Raw genomic sequence first — 10,453 nt, 5'->3', positions numbered from 1 at the left:
AGAAAATATGGCAGAGCAGAATGAACAACAGAGAACACTTTCAGAGTATGCCAGCCCCTCAGTTATGGGCACGCAGTCTAGTATCGTGTGGCCCCCGATTATAGCTCCAAATTTTGAGCTAAAGCCAGCATTCATCCAAATGATACAGCAGTCAGCGCAGTTCAATGATTTGGCCGATGAGGATCCAAACAATCACATTGAAAACTTCTTAGAGGTTTGTGATATGTTGAAGATCAACGTTGTTACGGATGATGCTATAAGATTGAGGTCTTTCCCATTTTCTTTAAAAGGAAGAGCCAAATAGTGGCTCCATTCATTGCCAAGAGCTTCCATCACAACATGGAACAAAATGGTCAAAGCCTTCTTTGCAAGGTACTTCCCTCTGGGAAAGTCAGCAAAGCTTCGTAATGAGATATCTTTATTTGTTCAGATGGAGCTTGAATCCTTGTTTGAGACTTGGGAGGCATTCAAGGACCTCTTGCGGAAGTGTCCACAACATGGGTTTCCTGAATTGATGATCATTCGGACTTTTTACAATGGGTTGAATCTAAGTACAAGACAACTTCTAGAAGAGGAACAAGACCCCTGAAGAAGCCCGACAATTGGTAGAAGAAATGGCCATGAATAGCTACCAATGGAATGCAAAAGAAAAGAAGAAAGTGGTCAGACTCCATGAAATTAATGTGGTTACATCTTTGGCAGCCCAAGTAGAGGCATTGAGCAAGAAATTGGATACATTGACTTCACCGAGGGTTGTGGGGGTTTACATATGCCGTCTGATTGTCCTATTTCGATTGTTATTTCAGCCCCAACTGAACAACTAGATTTTGTGGGCAATTCGGGAAGAGTACAAGACAATCCTTATACCAACACCTACAACCAAGGGTGGAGAAACCATCCCAATTTCTCATGGAGTAACTAAGGGCAGCAAAAGGCCATAACACCACCGGGTTTCCAACAACAAGCCCCGAACATGGAGAATCGAGTTTCAGGCTTGGAGACTCGGATGACCGATCTAGAGAAAGCTTTGACCAGATTTGTGCAATCATCGGATACATGATTTCATTCAGCTGAAGCTATACTTCGCAACCACAGCGCTTCATTGCACAATCTAGAGAATCAAGTGGGGCAAATTGCGAAGTCTCTATCGGAGAGACCTCAAGGGAGTCTACCTAGCAACACCAAAACTAATCTGAGGGAATATGTGAAGCCAATCACTTTGAGGAGTGGTCGTGAAGTTGAAGGTAGGTCTCCTTGTGAGAAGACCAATGTTGAAACACCTGAGGTCGTAGAGGTTGAGGAATGAGCAAACAAAGAGAAGGAGGTGGAACCACTATCTTACAAGCCAAGAATCCCTTATCCTTCAAGATTGAATAACGACCAAAATGATGAGCAATACGAGAAGTTCTAGGGTCTATTTAAGCAATTGCACATCAATATTCCATCTGTGGAGGTATTGTCTCAAATGCCTTGGTATACGAAGTTTTTGAAGAATTTTTTAACCAATAAGAGGAAGTTGGAGAAGAGTGCATTGGTAATCCTAGATGCCTCTTATTTAGCGGTGTTGCAAAAAAATATGCCGAACAAGAAGAAAGACCCCAGAAGCTTCGTGATTCCGTACAACAATAGTAATATGGGTGAAGAGATGGCATTGGCGGATTCTGGGGCTAGTATCACAGTCATGCCATACTCGTTCTTTCAGAAGCTAGGCTTGGGAGAGCCTACGCCCACTCAGATGACATTACAATTGGCGAACCAAACGGTGAAACATCCGAGGAGTATCATTGAAGACGTGCTTGTTAACGTTGACAAGTACATATTTCCTATAGACTTCGTAGCATTGGATGTCAATGAGGATGTAGATGTTCCTTTGATACTTGGGAGGCCATTCTTGCGCACTTCCAAGGCACTTATTGACATGGACGGTTGGTAATGACAAGTTGACCTACCGCCTCGCTGAAGCCATGCGACATTCTCTTGACTTTGATGATACTCTTTATTTTCTTGACACTACTGATAAACATATTGATAAATATGTGCTGCAAATGTTGAATCCAGACCCGTACGAGGGGTTACTAGACCAAGAGGTGGATAATGAAGAAGTGTTGATGCTTGGTCTAGAGGAGAAGGTACCATCTACTCTGGGGATCGTAAAGAAGATGCTCCGGAAGATGAAACGAGCAAGGAGACGTCACAAGAAACGTCCCAAGGCTAATGGGGATGTGCAAGAATGGAATAAGGGTGATGAACCCTTGTGCGGTAACAAACTTGATAACTCCTCCTCTACCTTCAAGAGACTATGTTCATCGTACTTTCAGGTCATGGGTAAGAGGGAAACCTTCATCAATGAGCCCCCGTGAGGTAAGGCAAGATACATCAAGCTAAGTGATGTTAAACATGCGCTTCTTGGGAGGCAACCCAAGTTCTTTATTGTTTTCTAGTTCTTAGTTTAGTGTTTTTATAAATAAGTCTTGAGTGTTGGTGCCTTGATGTTTACATGCTATTGTTGTGATTTTTCTCATGGATTGTTCGGTGTATCGTGTGCTTTAATGTACGTGGCAAAGTTCTTGGTCGTTTAAGCGTGTTTTAAATGTTTTCTCTGGTTTATTATGCATTGTCCAAGAAGGCTCTTAGTGTGTATACATGTTCAAAAAAATTCTGCAGAGCCTACAGATTTTTCTAAGTTAACCAGAGAAGACACACGGTCCTGTGGAATTTCTATACGGGTGTGTGTTTTCGTTCAGAGCTCATCCCGAGAGGACACAAGGGCATGCGTTTGCCCCTGTGAACGACCTTGTCATAGTCACACGCTTATGTATTGATTCAACACGGGCATATGTTTCTCTGCAGAGACTTAGAAATTTATCATGAGAAGACAGAAGGGTATGCGTCTGTCCTTGTGTATGACCCAGTGATAAACACACGGCCGTGTGGATTCCTGCAGTATTGTTGTGTGAGTTTAATTGATCGATTTTCTTTTCAATACTTATAGATATAGTTTCCAAGACTAAGAAAGTGGCCGGCAAGCGCCCCCGTGAGGCATCTTCCGAGCCAGAGCAATTAGAATTTGCTATTCCAGAGTACCAAGATCGATTTGCTAGATTATCCAAACTCAAGTTCCGTCAGATTTGATTCTCGGACGTGAATACGATTAAGGAGGTGTGGTTGGTAAATGACATGGGCGATGAGGTTGATGAGCTCCCCTCAGTGGGTAGTTTGCGGTGTTTACTATTGATCAGAGAGCCGGCTATCCGTATGCTTTCATTGGAGGTGCTCGCTTCATTTGAGTTTGACCGCTCCTGCTCCAGCTTCGATAGTGTCGACACCATACAATTCTGCGCACTTGGACACCATCATAGTATGAGCGTTACGCAGTTTTTAGTCTGACTTGGGTTGTATGATGAGGCATTCACTGACATTGAGGAGTACGATCATTTGTCCATAGACTACCAAGGTAGCTTGACATCGCAGCACGCGTACAGTGCGTTGTCAACCTGAGCAAATCCATGAACTGCCGTGGTGATAGTACTGGAGTTATGAGCTGACAGGAACTTTTATATTTATACTCCATGGTATAGAGCAAGCCGTTACATCTGGGACATATTGTAGCCGAGTATCTGAGACACTAGGGGCAGTATGCAAGGATCAGTGTCCTCTTCTCCGATCCCTACATTATGAGACTCATCATGGAAATGGGTTACCTAGATGCGATTCGAGGGACTGAGAAGGTGATTATACCTGCCCCCTGGGCATAGAGATGATGAGACAGATGGGGATGCTGCGCAGGTATGGGCCAGGAGTGCATGTACTATTTATACCTAATCTAGAGATAGCTGCGGGTGGAGGTGATGCAGCTGAGGGGTCACAGCAGGCTCCCGAGCCTCAACTCGAGCATACAGAGGCCGAGGTACCTCCTACAGCATAGGAGCAGCCTCCACTAACCATGTTTTCTCCTTCTCGAGCCTATGATCGTTTTGAGAGGCTCGAGGGCGCTATGGGGGTGTTACTGACTAAGATCACCGAGGTTCGCATGATGCATGCCGCGTAGCACATAGAGGTGATGGCATGTCTCGACATCCTATAGCAGCTATTAAAGCAAGACGTCGCCTCATCATTCATCATGAGACCCCAGACCCCTCAAGCATCCACAGCACCACCATCACCAGTTCAGACACCAATTTATCCACCAGCATCCGCGTCATCACCTGCACCAGCAGCGGCAGTAGAGGAGTCCCAGCCAGACACCTACGCTTGATGCTTCTTTACTTTTATTCTCTTTTACATTTTCGTATTCCATTTCAGTATTTTATTTTGGACTTGTATACTTAGAAAGGATCCTCCTTATGAGTTATCTTTTATTTTTGTCTCGAGTTGTATTTCATTGCCCTATCTTTTATATACTTGAGTTTATTTTGTTTTTGTTGAGCTTCACTGAACCCCTTGTGTATGCGTGTAGATGGTCTTGTCAGTATGGAAATTGAGAACTAGTTATGGGCACGGCCAATGTGTTCTTACACTTGGCCGTGTGTGCTTCACCACCCGTTGGAACTCCACTCCCAAGAATTTAGCTCCATCAAATGCACTGATAAGTGCTTGTGCGATATGAATGTGAAGCATTATTTCCTTATGTTGAGCATTACTTTTCTTGGTGTAAATGTGTTTTTATGTTACTTTTATGCGGGTAGGTTTATGAAACCAATTAGGAAGGAAAGAAGCCAATGTGGATTACAATGCACCGATTTTGGAGGAAATCTTACTAAGGTTCAAACGCGAAGACATAGGTCGGGTGTGAGATACTAGAGTGTGTGCCAACCTCCTCGTATTTGAGTGAGCACAACCATTTGGAGGGGCACAAAGGCAGTCAGAGAATCCACACGGGCGTTGCTGTAGCAAATCTGTAGCGCTTGTCGCTCACACAGGCCGAAAATGACAGCTTTAGAGAATCCACACGCGCGTGGAAATTATCCACGCTCGTGTGGAAATTCCACAGTGCGTGTGACATCATACACGCCCTGCCGTAGTCGCCCGATTCCACCCTATTTAAAGCCGATTTCAGCCCCAATTTTCAGAGATTCTTTTCTCCATCTTTTCCCTAACTTGCAGAGGGCTTCGGCTAGGGGTTTTGAGGGGTATTGGCCAAGGTTTTTGGAGAAGTTCTACGGCTCGACATCGTGATTCCATTAGGAAGAAGGTTGGTAGGGGAGCTTCGATCGAGGCGTATCCTATACCGGGATGAAGGAATCCTTGGACTGACGAGTAGAGGACTCTCCACAAGACCATCGACACGACCATCGAGGGGTTTCTTTTATGGATTCATTGCTTTTTACATTCGATTTCTTTTGATTGTACTAAGCTCCATGGAGAGCTAAACCCCTAGTGGGTGCTTGGATGATTGTGAACCCTAGGATGTATTCGTTTCATTAAACTTCTTTATTATGCTTTCAATAAATTGATGTTTATTGTGAGTTCCAACCTTGAATGCTTAATTGTATGAACATTACCCCTAGAGTGACACTAGGGTTGAGAGTTCTTGTTGGTAACCTTGTGAGTGAGTGACACACCACGAGCGTTAGACAAAAGCTAGGTTGGAGAGGGTTGAGAGGGTGAGTCGAGAGGCAGTGAGCGTCCCTTTCCCTCAGGCGTGATAGATTCTACCACCGTTCCTCGAGTTCTTTGCGGCCATAATAGAGTGAGTGGCCTAAGGGATGAACCTCCGCTGGGGCCTAGTTGCGCGTGGAATGGAGTGAAGCGTTGAGAGGATCTTAGTATCTAGGGCTTAATTGTGGCTAGGGACCTTTCGCCTGGACCAAAGGGTTAGGTCTATTTTTTAGGAAGAGATTTATCACATGGAATCCCTAGAGCTCATTGCAACTCTATGCGAGTGCGAGGTGTTGAGATTGTTCGATTTCTCCTCCGGGACATGTATAGAGTTAGGCATAGTTGACCTTAGATTTGGGACTATGTATGTGAGGATTTCCACGACTCACCATAGCATTAATTAGGAAGTATAATAGAGAGTTCTTGCACTTGAAACGATTATCCTAGGTGAAGCATCATCCGAGTACCCAATCTTTATCGATTGCCTTACCGTCTTCTTTACTCTTGCTCTCTCACTTGTTGCTTTTATTGTTGAGAATTGAATCAATTACACACTAATCACTATTGATCTTTCACATAGCTAAGAATCAAATTAAGTATTTTCACTCCCTACTCCCTGTGGATTCGACCCCGCTCACCCGGGATTATTACTTCGACAAGCCCGTGCACTTGCGGGATATAAGCAAGGGAAATCAGGGGAGTATTGTTCAATTGCCCACTCCCACATATATTTCGATTGTTATATCTTTTATTGTACTTACATGTGTACATTGAGGCCAATGTACATCTTAAGTATTGTTTTGTGTGTGTGGGGGGGGGGAGTTCACACTTCACATGTTCTATACTTATACTTTGATTGTGCATGCCCACGTAGCCAATGGCGGTTCACCTTAGTTGCAATGATTGTATTTTTATGTTTAGGAGAATTTTTAACATTGAATGTTCTCATGCTCTAGTTTTTACTTGAATTTCTTGGAATTTTTGCCCGATTCACACTTGTTGCACTTCTAACTCATTAAACTCTTTTAGAAACTCAAGTAAGTGTTTAAGGGACTAAGTAGCTTTATTTCTTGTGTTTCATTTTGCTAAAAAATATGAAAAATGATGAAAAGAGAAAAATACTTGTTTTAGTTATGTATTGAGGGTGGAAAGAGCTACCACCTATGAAGTACGAAGATACTCTCATAAGTCAGGTACTAATTATGCCCTAACGAGAGAAAGAGCTATCTCATAGGATGAGTGAAAGCTACTACCCTTGTAGAAAGAGCTACAACCTCGAAAATGTGAGAGCTATCTTAGCGGCCGCTTCGGAAAGGACTACCTTAGAGGATGTGGGAACCTACTACCACCTCTTTACTTTGTTTTGTATGTAAATAAGTCCCTTATGCGTAGAACATTGAGGAGTATGCTTTTGGTTGATTTGAGTGAGTTCACACACTTACACGATTTCGGGTTTGTTGTCCTTTTTTATTCGAGTTTTTAGCTAGAGCAATGTTTTTTCGTATTTAGTGTTGGAATTTTCCTTAGTTGTAGAATGCTTTCCTTGCATGCTTTGGTGAACCTAAGGCCAAGCACTTTTAATATTTCCTTCTTCTATGCTTCAATGTTTTATTTTTGCTTAAGGACAAGCAAAAGCTTAAGTGTGGGGGAGTTAGATAAGTGCTTGTGTATTAGTAATACAAAGTATTCTTTTCTTGCTATGAGCATTACTTTTATCAGGTTTTAGCATTAATGCATGTGTATTTGTGAATTTTTGGTCATGAATGGTTATGAAGCCAAATATGAAAGAAAGAAGCCAAAGTGGACTGTGATTGTACTTTGATGATGAAGTCTTGGAGTGAACAAATGTGAAGACACAAGTTGTCATTGAAAATAAGTGAATGTGTGCCAACCTCCAAGCACTCAAGCAATCACAATGGTTTGGAGGGGCACAAAGGCAGTCACATTTGCGTATCCCGACATGTACAATGATAGCAAGATCTTTACCAATAAGACATTTTATTGAAGAGTGACGCGATCTACGGCATAGACGTGTGCCCGTTTATGTTGCCTCAATGAAAAGTGTGGTTTTGGGAATATTTTGGTGGAGTACTGTGGTAAATCAATGTAGCAATCTACTGTAGAAGTTGCTGTTCACAGCCCGCAGAAAATCAGATTTCCAAACATCCACATGGGCATGTGGAAATTCCACACGTCCGTGTGGGTTCCCGATTCCAGCCTATATAAAGCCACGAACAGCCCTGATTTCAAGATCCATCTTTCATCCTTTCTTCATCCTTTCTTCAACTTTTATGAGGCCGACGGTTAGGGTTTAGAGATGCTTTGGCAAGTCTTTTGGAGTGGTTTTGCGGCTTTAACACCATGTTTCTCTTGGAAGATAGTTATTGGGGAGCTTTCATCAGCATCGATCCGGTGAGGTGTGCCCTAGGCTTGACAAGGGGACCTTTGGAGAGTACGAGGCTACTCCATAAGACTATCTACACGAATACCGAGGGGGGTTTCCTATGGATTACATGTTTTTACTTTTGATTTCTTTATTGAGTGTATCTTGCTCTATGGAGAGCTAAACCCCCTAGTGGGTACTTGGATTTGTAAACCCTAGGATGTATTTGTTTCATTAACTTTTTATTATGTTTTCCTTAATTGATGATTTTAATTGAGTTCCAATCTTGAATGCTTGTTGAATGATTTCTCCCTTAGAGTGACACTAGGGTTGAGAGTCCATCTTGGTAATCTTTATGAGTGAGTGACACACCATGAGGTTTAGACAAAGAAAGATTGGAGAGGGTCGAGAGGGTGAGTTGAGAGGTAGCGAAGCGTCCCCTTTCGACTCCGATTTGATTTATCCTACCTCCACATTCCAAAAGTTCTTTGAGGTCACAATAGAGTGAAGGGTTAAGGGATGAACTCTGTTTGGGCTTAGTTGCATGAGGAACAGAGTGAAGCATTGAAGTGACTTTAACACCTGGGGCTTAATTATGACTAGGGTTCTTTCGCCTGGACCAAAGGGTTAGACCTACATATAGGAATATGATTTATCACTTGGAATCCCTAGAGCTTCTTGCAATTTTACACAATGTGAGGTGTTGAGACCGAAGGATCTCCCATGCTTTATGTGCAATCTTCGCCTCAGAGATGCGATCAAAGTTAGGGCCATCCACCGCCTGTTAGATCAAACACATGGCCTTCGCGTCTCGCTTCTTATTCTCCCTCTCCACTACTTCTTTCTTTAACTCAACCACACCCTTCTCTACCAGATCCCAAAGTTCCAAGGATCTAAACACTGTCTTCAAGCGGAGACTCCACCTACCGTACTCTTGACCAGTGAACACCGGCACAGAGGGCTGAGAAAGAGTCACCGGTTAGTTATTGTTGTTCACCATCGTCTACCTCCAAGGATAATCTCTGATACCAGATTGTTGAGGATAATACAAAGTAAGAACAAGCAAATGACAGGCTGTTTGATGAAATGCCCAGTTCAAATGCAAGTGTTTGAAGAAATGCCAAGAGAGAGTGAATTCATGTATTCATGGGTAAAAGATTAAAAGTAAAAGTGGACCAGGGTTTTGTGCTTTCCTAGCCAATCACCATTCAGTCACCTTCACTATTTTAAATCAAAATAAAGTAGAGACAACCCGACAATAACTAACACAACCATTAGCTGTAGACACTAATATACACCCGATTGGTCACATAATAAGTTAACATGATCCAGCATTGGCTAGTTACAAACAGAGAGAGATATACATAATATTTAATTCATTTCTCTCTCAAGACCCCAACTAACATAACCAACTCCAAAAGACACACTCCACCATACTCCTTAGTTGACTGCAATGCATCACACTAACTACGTACAACCCTTGATGAACAGTGCCATGCTCTCCATCCCTGTACCCCGTTAATCTCCATATTTAGTCATGAACAGCAGCATGGATGATGACCCATCACTTCCTCATTATTTCTCCTTCATCTTCGGTCTTGCCTCACCATGCTTGGCTTCACCTGTACACACTTCAGTCATATTGTCAGTAAGGATGATGTAGATGTCAAAGCGTGCCTCTCTGATGTCAGAAACGATGATGTCACTATTGTATAGGACCTCGCCCTCGTTCTCCTTCTCTGACTTGCTACGGCTCTTCTTCAGCCTCTTCTCCAGCACTAGAATGGGCTTGTGGAGATCCTTGCACTCCGATCTGAACTCGGTCACTTGCACTATTGAGCATGGGACCTTGGCCTTCATCTTCATTTTGGGCACCGTGCCGAGCCATGTTGACGTGGACTCTGTGTAAGTATAGGATATTTTTGAAGTGTTGAGGTTGTCTGTGATAAGTGCTTGAGTGAACATGTTTTTATGCATGTTTTACATACATTGAGCATCATATTTTATATGGTTTATGTCTCATTTCGTGTATTGGGTGTTCTTTTATGCATATAGGTTGTGAAGGCATTGGGATTTCAAAAGGGAGCGAAGATAGGCTATCATGGCATAATATTGGGAGTTCTTGTGCAAATCAAGTTGGAAGACACAAGAGGAGTTCGTGTATGAGGAGATGTGTGCCAACTTCCATAGTTTTGCAAGCCAAGTTATCAATGGAAGGGCACAAAAGGCAGCCATGTCTCCACATTCCTCCTCTTTGTAAAGATTTCAAGACCTTTCAAGGCGCATTGATGAAGGAAAAAGCCGTATAGCCTACCATATGATCGTGTGCCCGATCGTGTGGCCTTAAGAGGAGAATGTTTATCATCGCGTTTGTGGAAATCACCGTAGCAAAAGTAAATCTTGTAGCAAGACACATGGCGACATTGCATTCACGTGGAAATTCCCGCATGACCGCAGCGCGCGTGGGAGGGC

The 10,453-nt window shown here is 43.0% G+C and overlaps 1 non-coding gene across 1 annotated transcript; it reads right to left on the bottom strand.

The window, feature by feature from the left end:
- Positions 1–397: 397 nt before the first annotated feature.
- Positions 398–504, bottom strand: LOC120266068. Its single transcript, XR_005537912.1, has one exon. It is a non-coding gene; the product is annotated as a small nucleolar RNA R71 (small nucleolar RNA).
- Between the last annotated feature and the right edge of the window lie 9,949 nt (positions 505–10,453).

The sequence above is a fragment of the Dioscorea cayenensis genome, chromosome 7 (assembly GCF_009730915.1).
Source record: "Dioscorea cayenensis subsp. rotundata cultivar TDr96_F1 chromosome 7, TDr96_F1_v2_PseudoChromosome.rev07_lg8_w22 25.fasta, whole genome shotgun sequence".
In the NCBI taxonomy this organism is placed as follows: Eukaryota; Viridiplantae; Streptophyta; class Magnoliopsida; order Dioscoreales; family Dioscoreaceae; genus Dioscorea; species Dioscorea cayenensis.
Note: the sequence above shows the minus strand (reverse complement) of the source record. Positions and strands in the feature narration are given on the sequence as shown.